The sequence below is a fragment of the Phyllostomus discolor genome, chromosome 7, assembly GCF_004126475.2.
Source record: "Phyllostomus discolor isolate MPI-MPIP mPhyDis1 chromosome 7, mPhyDis1.pri.v3, whole genome shotgun sequence".
NCBI classification, from domain to species: Eukaryota; Metazoa; Chordata; class Mammalia; order Chiroptera; family Phyllostomidae; genus Phyllostomus; species Phyllostomus discolor.
The window spans coordinates 95386972-95402683 of NC_040909.2; positions in this window are offsets into that span (position 1 = coordinate 95386972).

The window sequence follows — 15712 nt, forward strand, 5'->3', positions numbered from 1 at the left end:
TCTTGTAAAAAAGAGAAACTTGTATTCATAACTCACTCATAAAGACATGCAAACAATGGAGGGACTCTTATTTTCTAATACTCTGATGCAATTTCAGTTTATGTTTTAACTAAAAATGGGTGCTCTCCTTTGGCCTCTTTTGAAAACATATGGGTTCAAGAAGCCAGATGAGTGTATCATAATATTTGTGAGGGGATTGTTTTTCCTTTTTTTTCTATAGGAATGAGATTAAAATTAGTATTTTGTTACACATGGCTATTGATTTCCTCAAATTTAATTACTTACTTGACTGAAAGGTTTTGGTGAACTCCAAGTGTCCACAAAGGTTACATTAAATAAAATGTCTTTTGCATTGTGTAGCCAAAGCAATGATACTATGTGCACATCTGAGGTGAGCAGGCAATAGTGGTCTGCTTTCTCCTTTTTCTTGTCATGGTGATTTATAAAGGAGTATTGATTAGGGCACCCACTCCATTGTGATTGGGGGTGTAAGCTGCATTCTAATTGCCTGGACTCTCCTGAAAAGTTTCTTTTTTTTTTTAAATCAAGAAATGTGATCAATTCTTTATTCATAGATAACCACAAATGTTTAGTTCTAACTCTGAGCAAGGCCAGTTACAATGAAGCCAAAGATCAAAAATTCATTATGAAGTTTTCCCCCCTTGTTTCTCTCCTTTTCCTTTCCTTGATTCTACCCTATTTATTTCCTTTCCTAACCTGAAATGCCTCTCCTTCATCTATCACTAATAACTGCTACTGAGTTACAAGGCATCAATGATTTTCACCAACTTAAAAATAATTTAGATCTGCCAGCTATTAGAAATTTACACCTTAAATCATTTTCTATGCAACTAGGTTCTCTAGTGACTTGTTTCTATTCAAAAGAAGTAATTTCTTACTTTGTGGAAATGTGAATTAAAGCTCATTCCTTTTAAAAATAATTTGCTTTCCAAGTAATTTAATGTGTCCATCATTTGATAATAAAGAACCATTCTAGAAAAGTTAATAATTATTCCTGAAACCCCATCATTGTCTATGTGTAATAATTTGTAGAATAATAAATGAAAGAGGTCTGAGCTCCAAGATGTTTGGTTCAGGTAAAGTTGGCTTTCAATGAATGAACAAAAAACTCAGCAGATTTTCTGAAACACTTATACTAACTTTGGATTATAAATAAAATTTGATTTCAGAAAGAAAAATTTAGTATATCAGATTACTGTCCAATGACTACAACAGAATTATACACTCTACTGAAATTGTACTGCTTTCTCTAATGTAATTTTAAAATACTTATTATCCATTAAAAATCTAAGTGATATTGTATTAAGTACCATGTGACAACCAATTGCATCAGTGGAGACACAGACAAGAGTAGGGTGGTTACCAGAGGTGAAGAGGTTTGGGGAGAAGTAGATAAAGGGTAAAGGGAATCAAATATATGGTGACAGAAGAAGACTTGACCTTGGGTGGTGAACACACAATGCAATATATAGATGATATATGTGGTCTGTCTGGAAAATTGCAGCCATTGTTAGAACAAGAATGGTTTCTGCAACATTGATGTCACCTGTCAGCCAGGAGAGTGGACTGGAATGCACATGTGTGAACAATGACAACTTCACTCTACTAGTCAGTGGGGGCAGTAGATGCGATTGAGTGAACATGTGCACTGTGAAGCCATTGCATTCAAAATGACTGAGTGAGTACAGCAACAAATCTGCATCAAATTATATGTCAAGCTTAAATATTCCCCTGCAGAAACTATTCAGATGATGCAAACTTTTGGGGACAATGCAATGATAGCACAAGTAAAAGTTTGGAACAAACATTTCAAATATGGTCAAGAATCCGTTGAAAGTGAGCCACATTCTGGAAGGCCTACAACAAGCAGTACTCCTAAGAATGTTGAACGTGCATGGGCTGCAATCAACAAAGACTGGTGACTGACAGTGTGAGAACTGGAAGCTGATCTGGGATTACAAAAACTACTGTGCTTGAGATTTTGAAGCAGGATCTTGGCATGAAATGTGTCGTGGCAAAATTCGTGCCACTGCCTCTGCTACAAGAGCAGAAGGAACATACTGCTGCAGGTAATGATGATTCAAACCTCTACCAATGAACAGGTTTCCTCAAGGTCATAACTGGAGATGAATCATGTGTCTACAGTTATGATCTGGACACAAAGGCCCAGTCATCCCAGTGGAAGTCACCTGGTTCTCCATGCCTGGAGAAGTCACGGCAAAGTTGCAGCAAAATTAAGACCATATTAACTGTGTTTTTTGATTGGGAAGGTGTTGTTCATCATAAGTAGGCCTCTCCAGGCCAAGCATTATCAAGGAGTACTACCTCAATGTTCTCCATTAGTTGAAAGAGGCAATATGATGAAAATGGTCTCAGCTGTGGGCAACTGATGATTGGCAGATTCATCAGGACAATGCACCCACTCATATATCATGTCTCATGCAGAGTTTTTTGGTGAAACATTACATCACCCAGGTGACTCAGCCCTCCTACAGCCCAGGTTTGGTGTCCTACAACTTCTGGCTTTTCCCAAAACTAAAATCACCTTTGAAATGGAAAGATTTCAAACTGTCAATGAGATTCAGGAAAACACAACAGGGCACCTGATGGCAATTCCAACAAAGGATTTTGCAGAGTATTTTGAACAGTGGAAGAGACACTGGGAGAACTGTGTGAGGTCCCAAATTACCTACTTGGAAGTGGTCTGAGGCATCATTGTTTTATGTACAGCGTTTCTTGTATCTTATATATTCTTCAATAAATGTCTCTGTTTTTCATATTATATGGCTGGATACTGGATGAATAGACCTCATATTATAGAATTATATACTTGAAACCTATATAATTTTATTAACCAATGTCTCCCAAATAAATTTAATAAAAATTTAAAAATCTAAGCTATAACAAAATTTAGATACATTTATATTTTAGTCTTCATTTAATTTAGAAACTTATCTAGATTACTATTTCATATAATTTAGAAAACTTTTTCCAAGTATATTTAAAAAATGGGTCATTTTCTTTAACTAAAAACCAAAAACAAATCAATTTCTGGTTTAAAACATTAAAAGTCTTATTGTATGCTTCTATTTTCCCACCATAATATAAAGGCTTCTTGAGAATTGTGTTCACTTGTATTTGTAATTTATTTATGTAATTTGTAATTTGTAATTTATTTATTCCAAAATAAAGCATTATTCATTATTACTCAAAGTCATTTTCTATTTTGCCACCTGGGTCTTCACATGTGAATAAAGGTATGAAAGAAATATTGAAGAATTTAGAAAATAAATGTTGCAAAGTTTATTTTACAAGACTGTACAATTACATCTGATTTGGTACCAAAAGATGCATTTCAGTTAATTTTTACTTTGTGTGTAGTTTTCTGAAAATCTTCTGTAAGAATCATATAAAAATCTATGAAACAACAACTTATAACCATGCATACTGCACAAATTTTATGATATTAGATTTAGATTCTAGAGGACAGAAAACAATGCATCTTCCTCCCCCTTCTCAGTCTTCTCCATTCATGTCTATTTACAACATATCTGCACCAGTATCTTCTCTCAAGACAATCTTACTCTATGCATGATGAAATTGTACAGAGCAGTTACATGGCTTGTATAACATGTTACTTTTTTTGGATAAACTAAACCTGATATAACCTCATGATTTACTGAAAATATTTGCTTTCAGATGAAAATTTGATACATACAAATAAGAATTGAAAAAGTTAGCTAGTACTTATTATGTCTCCCATATTTTAATCATAAAATAAATACAAACAAAACTACAAAATCAATATGTTCCAAAAGAAAAATATTAAAGTAGTCGGTGAAGTTTTACTACCAACATCCATCAGTTATGTTAGGTTTAAATACATAGAGTTTAATTTTACATTTCTGAAGTCACTGAAAAACCTTTAGTGCATGGAGGGGCTCTGCCTGCAGAGGCCCCACTGTCTGCCACGGATGAGAATAAGTCTACAAAGACATGATCTGCTTGGGGAGGAAAGTTGGCCAATCTCTCAAAGGAGAAGGGCTAGGAGCCTTTTCTTCAATGGGCTTTTATTGGATCCAATTTGCACAGGAATACAGGTGAAGTTCATCACTCATTGTCAGGCAGTAAGGATCAAACAATAGATAGCATACAAAGAACAATGAGGGCTTATTCTGAGTCAGGGCCAGTTAGCTAAAGGGCTATAAAACTTTGGGAAACAAACTCATTTCATGTTTGCTCCCTTGTCAGAAAACTGAGGGCATTCTTAGCAAAGCAGGTTTCACGGGATTTTATGTATTCTTTCTTAGGCCTGATCACCCCCGGAGAACCTGCCCTTTCCAGCAGAGGGTTGCACCACCATCTGTCATTGTTTCAGGCTTAAGTCAGGCAGGGGAAGTGAGGCAGCCAAGAGATTAGGAGACTTCTCATGGACAGAATGAGGATTCAGGCTATGTCAAAGCCAAGGGGAAAGGGTCCATCACCCTCTTTTCTATAGTTCCCCAAGTCCTTCCCTGAGGGCCCCTCCGTGACTGTGCCTATCTTAGATCATCCCTCCCTTGAGTAATCTTACCTGTCACTGGCTAACCAGTCATGTGCTTAGGGCCAAGCAGGGTGAAGTAAAGGGGGCAGAGGCAGTGCCCCTGCCAGGGAGATGGGCTTTGTCTCCTTACTGGCTTATGGTCCCAAGGTCTCTCACTCAGCCTTAGCCATGGAGGGTTACAGCTTCTAAAACCAGGCAGGGCAGTTCCCAACATTAGTGGTATATAGCACCATGACATCCTGTGGCCTTCCTTTGTACCAGCAAGATGGTGACAACAGTGCTAACAGAGACACTGAAATCATATACCATTATTCTGTCATGTTCAAGTAGCTCTGAATATATGCATAGTTTTAGAATACCATTAATATAACAAAATATTTAAAATCATTTAGAAATCAAGATGCCTAAAATGTATTTGAAAAGGACACATTACAGATTTAAGGCCTAGATATTCTTGGGAACCTTGGTTGCTTCTTAAAACTTGTTGTGACTAGGTAGGAGCAAAATACTGTTTCAGACAAGGTAGATGCTTTGTTGATGAGCCACAATGAGTTCAAATGAATTAGAAATTGGAACACTGGAAGTAAAATAAGTAGGCATTTTTCTGTTTGAGCTGAAGTTGGATTGTCCCAAATACATTAGCATGTAGTCCTTATTTCATATTGTTAATGCATTTAAAAATTAAAGTATTTTGTTATAACATTTCAGTGAGGTATAAATGTATATTTTTATTTGAGGGCTAAGTTTCTACCAGAATTATATGCTTTTTGTATATGTGTGTCTGGGAAGAAATGTGACCGGCAGAGGAAAACATACACCGTTCCTTTTTCTTTCAATTTTGTTTGCTTTATACAACCAGAAAGTTAAAAATAAGGAAATCACTGAAATTAAGGCAAATGCAACTTAGCAGCTTCGTTATGAAAGTATGAGGCCTGACAATTGTGCCTCAAATTTGCTTATTTATCAACTTATCTCTACTCTTGCCTCTTTAAGATTGTTGACTGGAATTAGTTGAATCAAGGAAATTTAACCTTATCTAATATTTTCTAAAAGAGGCCCCAATGTACTCCATTAGCCCAGGGCCAGAAAGAGTGGGATTAGTCTAGACTGTCATTAAGATAAACATGTATATTTCTGATCTATTGAATAGATCTATGGTAGCATATACACACAAAACATGTTGTTATCCACATGTCAAGTGAAAATATGGACCATAAAAGCAACAGAGAGGGACAAGCTTAAATCCTAGGGAGGCTTACCTAGGGAGGTAAGGACAAGGCTGACAGCCTATGATGTAGAGGCCTTAATGGGAAAGGGAAGCAGGAATGGCTCTGCTATCTATTTCTTGGTGCCACCAACACAGTTTTTCTCTTGTTTTCTTTCCCTATACCCAACACTTCTCTGGCCATATGAAGAAGCATATTTTTATATCATTGTTGGTACAGAAACATTTGGGTATAATGTGGTTACATATGTAGAATATTTCTATTTAAGTAGCTATATACAGATATAACTTGTATCCCCAAATTTAAGCTCTTGATTAAAATCGCTTTAATTTGTAATCTAAGAGCATCATTGTTCTGGAGCTGTCAGGTTTTGAAGAGGAATAGTTTTCTTTTTTGTATTTCATCCTTTCTCTCTGCCTTCTCGAGCCTCGTTTGCTTTTTTCCCATATCTACCTGACAGTCAATCCTAATAGTGCCTCCCATCAACCTTCACTTTTAGTCATTCTATTAGAAAATTCTTCACCTTTTTTGGTTAAATATAAACTAAATACAGATGGGCCTTCTACATCTCAGGGCACATGTCTACCTGACTAAATATACACACATCTGCCACACACCGTCCCCAATCCAGTCAATGGCAGACATGAGGCACACGTGCTTCTAGTCTTTGCCCACACTGTCTGCTGCTGCTAGCTTTTCAAATGTCTCTACTGGCCAAGGATTGAGGAAGAAGAGAAGTGAAAAGGACATCTATCCGTATATTTTTAAAAATAAAAACTAAGGAAAGTGAATTGATTTATTTTAGAAAGTAGACAAGTTTCAGAAATGGAAGGGCTGAATCCATTTATGAAGACTTGACTATAATAAAAAACCTACATTTATTAGTAGAAACTGGATTATCAGATTATCCTACAAAATACCTCATAGTAAAAGATAAATGAGAACAACCTCCCAAGGCATTCTCAAAATGCTCTTTCATCAGGAATAAATAACAACTTTAAGATTCTCTAGATTGAAAAAGAAGAATAAGAAACTACAGGTGATAATAGATTTCAGCCAGCAGCCTGATATAATCTAAGTATTAATAATAGGCTATATTTTCTTTAAGAGTAGGACAACCATGTTATCATAAAAAACCCAGGTGATTTATACTGTTATATAATATTCATACTGTATTAGAGAATTTTAATTGAATCCTTAATAGCTTTTGGAAGAGAGAGCTCAAACTGTACTGGTCCAGTATGAAATGCAGAATTTAGCAGAATTAATGTGCATTAATGAATTAATCGAACCATCAAGTATCTAAATATGGCAATGCTTAAAGGATCTGGGGTTAAGAGGGCAGACTGAATACATTCAGCATTAGCAGTCTCACCCCCTGTACCAAATCCTATTATATATATATTGCTCAAAACTGACATGACTACTCTTAGTGGTTCAGAGAATGGAAGAAATAGAAATCCATAACAGTTGTATGTGCTTCACAGTATGGCCTGCACAACTGAACACATTCCAGGCTGTTGCGCTGTACTGACACAGGAGGTTACAACTACTTTGCACATAACCGTAATGGGAGAACCCATGAACAGAGGGCATCCAGAGGCATAATAAGGGTAATCAAGTTGAGAAACTCAATTCCAGAAACCAGAAATAGGGATCCCTCCACATCATCTCCTAAGTGCAGGGCGAAGCAGGAGTATCTGGGGTATTTTACTCTAAGTAGGATGTTTATTATGGTAGTTTGGGAAAGTGAGACAAGGCAGTGATCTATTTGCACATCCTGTCTAAACCTTCACCCTATAAAACTGTGTGGACCACAACACCACAAGTAGTTCCCACCCTGCCATAGGCTGGCTGTTTGAATTTACCAGGGTCAAAAAGCCTCAAATGCAAACTTAAATACAAAATATAAAGTCACCCAAAATCTGAGAAATATCATCATTATGAAATATCAATGACAATTAGTGTGAATAATAAGTGATGTGAATGGTTTACACTCACCTAAATTTTTAAACTGACAATTATATTCGATTTATGTATACAGCACACAATAAAATGGTTGCCTATTTCAAGTTAAAAATCAATTTCACCCTCTATTTCTCCTTTATAAAGAAACCTCCAAAGGGTAAATACTGTTTCTGGAACTTTGGTTGTTGCAGTGGATGTCAAGGTCATTGGCTGCATGTGGCACCGCACACTGTGGGGGAAGGAGCTCTGCTCAGACCATGGCAGCTTGAATTCGATGCAGAGCATTTGCAACTCACCTCCAAAGTCCTGAAAAGAGGTGCCCATAGTGCTATGCTGTCCAAGCAGGTTAGGAAGGTTGCTGCACTCTTAGAGGGTGGAGATAGTGTCCTTTTATCATGTTTATGAGGACCTCATAGATGCCACCACAGAGGGCCCACTGGAAGGTTCTAAACTCTCCTAAATTGTAGAGTCACTCTGGGCTTATAATATATTTAGTTAATTGATGATTATAATAGATGTTGCCAAACCAAACAGGAATATTGAAAATAATGGAGTGGAGAAGCTGGGTTATACCTGACAAAAATAAATGTTATTTATATCTGATTTCTTCATAAAAGTCCCTCAGAAGGAGGGGAAGGGACTAGTCAAAGAACATGTACAGATGATCCATGGACATGACCACAGTGTGAGGATTGTCTGTGGGAGCAGGATTGGGCTGGCAGAGGAGAACAAAGAGGGAAAACTTGGGCCAACTGTAATATAATAATAAAGAAAAGTAAAAAAAAAAAAAATAGGAACATAAAATAGGCGAGACAGAAAAGAGAATACTGTGTAGAGGTATCCAGCAATTTTTGGAATGTAGAAAGCAGGGAGAAACAGATTTTAGAAGAATTAAGAAAAGTGAACATCAAATAAGTCAGAGGGTAGTACTAATGACAAGTAAGCCAACTGACACAGAATAACATCCCCAAAAGCTCAGGAGTTGCAGACAAGAAAGAACATGTAAGGAAGGACTAGAAACAAAGAGATAACAGAAAATTGAGTGAGCAGAAGTATAAGAAGTCTATCATCCATGAAAATTTTTCAGAACTGATTAAAATTCCTAACCAAAATTTTAAGAAGGTCAATGAATCTCAAACTAAGTAAATGCAGATATCCTTTTTGGAGAATTTTATCCTTCCCTTTACCTCCTGCAGTAAAGCTGCTGACTCAATGGGGCCCTTGATTCACAGAGGCCTGGTGTACTGGTGATTCAACAAGGCTAAAATCCAGTGGTGTCCAGGGGAATTCAACATCCTGTGGGAACTGGGATTCAGGTGAACAGCACAGGAAATTCTGATCCTCGGGTTACTGTTATGGCTGTAAGAAAAAGTCCTGTATCTCTGAGTCAGGAATATCGTGTCTTCTACCAATATTCATGAAACCATGCCAGCCTAACATGCTAGCCAAGACATGGAGACAACCAAAGTTTTCTTCAATAAAGGACTGGGTAAAGAAGCTGTGGGAAATATATACAATGGAATACTATTCAGCCATAAGAAAAGATAAAATAATATCATTTTGCAACAATGAATGGATCTTGAGAATATTATGCTAAGCAAAATAAGTCAGAAAAAGCTAAGAATCATATGCTACCACTTGTATGTGGGATATAAAAGTGAAACTCATAGACACACACAACAATAGGGTGGTTACCAGAAGGAAGAGTGGGGAGGGTGGTGGAGGATAAAGGGAGCCAAATATATGGCAATGGATGATGATTTGACTTTGACGTTGGGCACACGATGTAATATACACATCATATATCATAGAAATGTATTCTTGAGACCTATATAACCAATGTCCCCCAATAGATTTAATAAAAATTTTTGAAGTCAATATACAACTTAAAAGGAATTTTTAAATAAATTATGATAAATAGACCACATATCACATTTATGGAATGTAGCTAAAGCGATGTTTTCAAGACATTTGGTCTTAAATATATATATTAAAGAAAGAAAGAAATAGTAAAGCAGTACTTTCAACTTCAATGGGGAAAAATTGGGACAAATGTAATTGAACCACAATAAAAAATAAATAAAAATTTAAAAATAAAATAAATAAAATTTGACTATGAAAATAAAAAAGATGCTCAAAAGCAATAAATCAAATCTAAGGAAATAAAACAAATAAATATAATTACATAAATTTATGGTATAGACAAAATAAAAAGAATAAACAAAGCCAAAAATTGTTTTTATGTAAAAAGACTAATAAAACTAATGAAACCCTTAGCAAAACTGATCTTTAAAAAAGAAAAAAATTATAAATTATCAACATTGATATGAAAAGTAAACATTACACATAGATTCTCCAGACTTTTAAAGGAAATAAGAGTATACAATGAACATTAATAAAGTTGATGATTCTCAAGTAATAGATGAAATCGTCCCTAAAAAAATAACTTACCAAGATGATAAATAAAGCAGAAAATCTAGATAATTCTGTACATGCTGAAGAAGTTGAATTTGTATTTAAAATTCTTTGTCAATTAAAAAAAATTCAAAGTGCTTGGCTTCAGCAGTTGATTTATTCCAGGAATTTAAGGAAGAAATAACTCTTTAAGCTCTTCTAGTGAATAGCAAATTAGAAATACTTCATAACTCTCCTTATAAGAATAACAGAACTTGATTCCAAAATCTAACCAGAACATTACAACAAAGGAAGATTATAGACTAATCTCTCTTTTTTACTGGATGATTCCAAATGTATAGATCCAGAAAGAATGATGGTTATCAGGGGCTGGGGGGGGGAGGGGAAAATGGGAATTGTTCAATCTGCAGAACTTTAGTTTTGCAAGATGAAAAAGGTACAGAATAATTTCTTAATTAACACAGATGCAAAGCTTTTTTTAAACTTTTTAAAATTGTTCAAGTACAGTTGTCTCTATTTTTTCCCCTACACTCCAAAACTTTTAACAAGGTGTATATTTTAAGAAAAGAACCCAATGACATATAAAGTCCAATATATTTCAGCTAATTAATGCTTTTCAGGAATCCAAATAATTTAATATTAAAAACAGTGTAATTGACTAAATTAAAGCAAAAGAGAAATTGTATGTGGTCATCACAATAAATGTATAAAAAGCATTTCATAAAAATTAACATCCATACTTGATAATATATCTTAGGCAAAGCAAGAATGAAAGAGAATGTTCTTGATATCGATAAATAATATCTATTGAAATCTATAACAAGTATCACACTGATGGTGAAATACAAAACCCTCCTCTTCCCTAGAATGAGACAAGCATGCTTACTCTGAATATTTCTGTTTAGTGTTTTACTGGAGGCACCAGCCAGTGAAATAAGAAATGAAAGGAATAAGGTTTCTAAAGGGAGAAATAAAATGTTGCTATTCTCAGAAGTCATGTTTGTTTACCTAGAAAATCCAAAAAGAATCTATAGACCAACTAGTGGAATTGATAAGTATAGGATGTCACTGGATACAAGATCAATGTTCAAATATTATCTGTATTTTTATACACCAGCCACCAAAATAAATAAATAGAACTAGACCATTTACAATGGCACCTGGAAACATAAAGCAAGTGAAAAAGCAACCACAGATCCTAGACAAAATATATCCAATGACAGCTTCATGATAAGAAAATATAAAGATTTTCTACATTTCTAAGAAAAAAGCAGAGAAAGCAAATTTTAAAATGTCAAAAGACTTGAATGGGTATTTCACAAAAAGACACTATTTCAAAAGCAATAAAATATTTTAAAAACTCAATTTTATTGGGCAAGTGAATGTATATGAAACCACAATGAGATATGACTACAAACCACCAGATGCAAAATGCCAATTGTCATCCAGAATATGAAGTAAACAGAATCTTCCTACATTACCAATGGAGGTGTGAAGTGGCATAAGCTGTTCTGGAAAACCGTGGCGATGTTAACCAAAACCAAACATATGCATTTTCCATGACCCAGCAATTGCACCAAGATAAATGCACACAAATGTTCACCAAAATTCATTGAGTAAAATATTCAACATTGTGGGAGGCCGCTCTGCAAGGTGTGGGCCCAGCTCCCATTCAGAGATGCACAGGACTCACGCCCACAGATAGGTTCTCCTGTGGGGAATCAGGCCTGCAATGTACCTAGGCAGCTTTGAGTCTTGCTGTTTGCTAAAACTCCCTCACCCTGAATTGAGGACATTTACTGCAAAGCAACTTCCTAAAAACCATGCTAACACTTCCAAGGGTGAGTGTAACAGGTTCAACTACTTTTGCCTTTTCATTTGCAAATATCCCTCTTCTGTGATGTGATTAGCAGCATTGACTCCTTTGTTTTCTGTAAAAGGTAACCACCTAAAGCAAGCCTGTGCAGAGTTAATGAGGACCTTCTTGTAATGTGCCCAGTAAGACAATAAAAGCTCATTGGAGCAAGGGCTGAGGCTTTTGCTCCCCTAGAGAGAAGTCATGCCGTCCCTTTCCTCCACTGGACTGGGTAGTCTCTGTGAATGTCTCATTTTATCCATAATGACGTGGACCCCACAAGCCGGGGTCTGCATCACAACATAACATTATTCACAATAGACTAAAAAAACTACCCAAATACCTATTAACAGTACAATTGATAAGGATATTATCACGTATTCATAAAGTGGAATATTATTATACAGCAAAGTATATGGATTGAAATCTCCACAACTGCATGCAATAATATGGATTAAAACCTCACACATAAAATCCTGAGTTAAAAAAGTATATCCAGGATGCTTGTTTTATGTAAATTACTTAAAAAAACAAAACTTATCTATGCTATAAAATGCCAGAATAGAGATTATTCACCAAGTATGAGATATTGACTAGAAGAAATTATAGCTCCTGAAGTGATGATAATATTCTATATCGTATTCTGGGTTCTGGTTACATGGGTAGGTTTAGTTTGTGAAAATTCATCAACTATATAATATTTATGGTATGTGCATTTTTCTTTATGTTTATTATATACAGATAAATTTTTAATTGATAGTTTTTAAGTATAGCTGTTATATAAAAGCAGAAGTAACAAACTACTAAGTTCTTGGAAAATTGTTTATCAGGGAATATGTTAAAACTTTTCTGGAAAAAAGTAAAGTTTTACTTAGTAAAAAAGAAAACTGAAATAAATGGAAAGCCATAACACATTAATGTTTGACAATATTGAATACTGTAAAAATGTCCATTTCCTTTTATTTGTCTATAATTTTCAATCTATTCCAAACTAATGCACAAAAATGTTTCTTATGCCTATTGCCAAGTTTATTCTTAATATTTATGGAATCAGAATAGCCAAGGCAATTTTAACAATAAAGAACAAGATATTTTACTCTAATAAGCAACAGGATAAAAAATTTAAAACCCTAGAATTTTGACCCCAGAATCATGCACATACAAGAATTTGGTATGCATTCTGCATCACTAAGGTAAAGATACATTTTCCAATAAGTGGAATTGAGAAAATTTAAAACAAACAAAATGAAGATAGATTTTTACTCATACCATACAATAGAAATTTTAAATAAATTAGTGTCTCAAATAAAAACAGTAAGAAAAAAACTATAGTTACTTAAGGAAAACTATAAACATATGCTTATAATCATATAGCAAAAGATTCAAAAAGCCATGAAGGCTTTTGGACCTTGAGGGCATTATGCTAAGTGAAAAAAGACAGAGAAAAACAAATACTACGTGATATCACTTATATGTAGAATAAAAAAAAAAAACCCTCATTCATGGAAATGGAGAACAGATTGGTGATTGCCAGAGGATGAGGGTGGAGAGACGGGTAAAATGGATGAAAGTGGCCAAAACATAGAAGTCATCGAAGGAGATGGGGCTACAGTGAAGATCTACTATTTTTACCCTCCAGTACTGACTGCCCCTCCACACTGATTTCGCTTCTGGAGAAAGCTGTGTCAACCAACTTGCTTGGGTGAAACCGAACACTCCACATCCAAGACTGAAACATGCAAATGAGGCCCAAGCAATCAGTATTTTCCACTTCCATAAAACAGCAATTGGCTCAGGACTATAAATCAAAACAAATGAAACTCAATTCTTGAAACTTTTTAAAAGCTATTGTAAAATATGAAACTAGAAGGAACAAAGCTAAAGCCATTGCAGCCATCTTGCCACGTTGGAGGGAGAGCCACAGAACAAGCCAGCTAGGAGGTGGTGGTTTCAGGGTCTATACAAAGAGTGACACGGAGTCCTGCTGTGACTGAAATCCTGGGTAAGCCAAGGGCTTCCAGCATGTAAATCAATGAATCCTGGTGAGTACCAAGTCTATTTGGGTTAGCCTTTCAGTCATTTGCCACCAAAAGGTATTCTTTAATAGAGATTCTCTAGGGCTTATTTTTTGTTATAATTTTTACTAGGAAAATACATTCATATACTTTATAACTAAAAAACTTTAATACAAACAAATTAGGAAAATATCATGATTAAAGGATTTCAAAATTCCATTTATTCTTATGAGTTTAAGATTTTATGTTTTATTAAAGCATTACACATAAAATCATAAAGTATTTTCAAAATATATCTTGACAGATAAACTATAAGGAAGTAATAACTTCAAATATTTTCTAGAATTATGTGGATATAATTAACACATACATAGAAAGAAAAATCATAGGTGGAATCCAACAAAATCCTTAAACAACAGAAATATTGTGTTATTTTCTAAATTCCTTCTCCCCAAAGTATGGCTAACAGAAAATTAGGGCTCTTCTTTTCAAGCATTGTGCTCTAAATGACAGATGGGCAGCGTGAAATTCTAAGGTAAAGAGCCAAACCTTCTTGTAACTGCTATTTTTGCCTGAAAAGACTACATTGTTTAACAGAACCTTTAAGATACGAGGTCTTTCCAGAAAGTTTCAAGCCATGTAATACGAAAAATAGAGACAACTATTGAAAAAAAATAAAAGATACAAGAAACATTGTACATAAAACAATGATGCCTCAGTCCCCTTCCAAGTAAGTAACTTAGGACCTCACACAGTTCTCCCAGTGTCTCTTCCACTGTTCAAAACACTCCACAAAATCCTTTGTTGGAATTGCCATCAGCTGCCCTGTTGTATTTTCCTGAATCTCATTGACAGTCTGAAATTGCTTCCCTTTCAAAGATCACTTTAGTTTTGTGAAAAGCCAGAAGTCACAGGCACCAAATCTGGGCTGTAGGAGGGCTGAGTCACCTGGGTGATGTGATGTTTCACCAAAAAACTCTGCATGAGACATGATGCATGAGTGGGCACATTGTGATGAGTCTGCCAATCACCAGTTGCCCACAGCTGAGGCTGTTTTCATCATATTGCATCTCTCAACTGAGAGAGAACATTGAGGTAGTACTCCTTATTAACTGCTTGGCCTGGAGGGATGTATTCATGATGGACAACACCTTCCCAATCAAAAACACAGTTAACATAGTCTTGATCTTGCTGGGACTTCGCTGTTCCTTCTTCTGGTATGGAGAACCAGGTGATTTCCATTGGGAGACTGGGCCTTGTCATGTCATAGTCATGGACCCACAATTCATATCCAGTTATAACTTATTGAGAAATCTGGTTCATTGGTAGCAGTTTGAATCAAGTCATTAGCAACTGCTGCATGATGTTCCTTGTGCTCTCATAGCAGAAGCCATGAAATGAATTTTGCCACAAGATATGTCATGCCAAGATCTTGCTTCAAAATCTTGGACACAGTAGTTTTTTGGAGCCCCCAGATCAGCTTCCAGTTCTCATACTGTCAGTTGCCAATCTTTGTTGATTTCACCCCATACACGTTCAACATTCTCAGGTGTACTGCTTATTGCAGGCCTTCCAGAATGTGGATCACTGTCAACAGGTCTTGACCATCTTTGAAGCATTTGTGTCACACTTTTTCTTGCACTGCACTCATTGCATCAACCCCAAAAGC